This window comes from Lupinus angustifolius, chromosome LG01 (assembly GCF_001865875.1).
Source record: "Lupinus angustifolius cultivar Tanjil chromosome LG01, LupAngTanjil_v1.0, whole genome shotgun sequence".
Taxonomy (NCBI): domain Eukaryota; kingdom Viridiplantae; phylum Streptophyta; class Magnoliopsida; order Fabales; family Fabaceae; genus Lupinus; species Lupinus angustifolius.
Window position 1 is genome coordinate 28,019,969 of NC_032009.1, and position 619 is coordinate 28,020,587.

Sequence of the window (619 nt, forward strand, 5' to 3'; positions counted from 1 at the left end):
CCACTCATGAGTCCAAACCTAGAGTTGTACAACAACACTTTTTGACCAACCAAAAATTCCTTTCTAGAAATCAAGTTATCATGGAATCTTTTGGTCTTCTCTTTGTAGAACTTAGAGTTCTCATAGGCTTCTAAGCGGATCTCATCGAGTTCATTCAATTGGAGCTTTCTTTCTTCACCAGCTTGATCAAGAGCCAAGTTACAAGTTTTCACAGCCCAATATGCACGATGCTCTATCTCTACAGGAAGATGACATGCTTTACCAAAGACAACCCGATAAGGAGACATCCCTATGGGTGCCTTGTAAGCAGTCCTATGTGCCTAAAGAGTATCATCAAGTCTGTTGCTCCAATCCTTTCTGTTAGGCTGCACCATCTTCTCCAAAACCCTCTTTATCTCTCTGTTTGAAATCTCAGCTTGCCCATCACATTGGGGGTGATAAGGTGTGGAAACCTATGAAAAACCAAATATTTCTTGAGCATAGCTTGCATGGATCTATTGCAAAAGTGGGTGCCTTGGTCACTAACAATGGCTCTGGGTATGCCAATCTTGCAAATAATATGAGACCTAACAAAATCCATAACAACCTGAGCATCATTAGTCCTGGTGGCCTTAGCTTC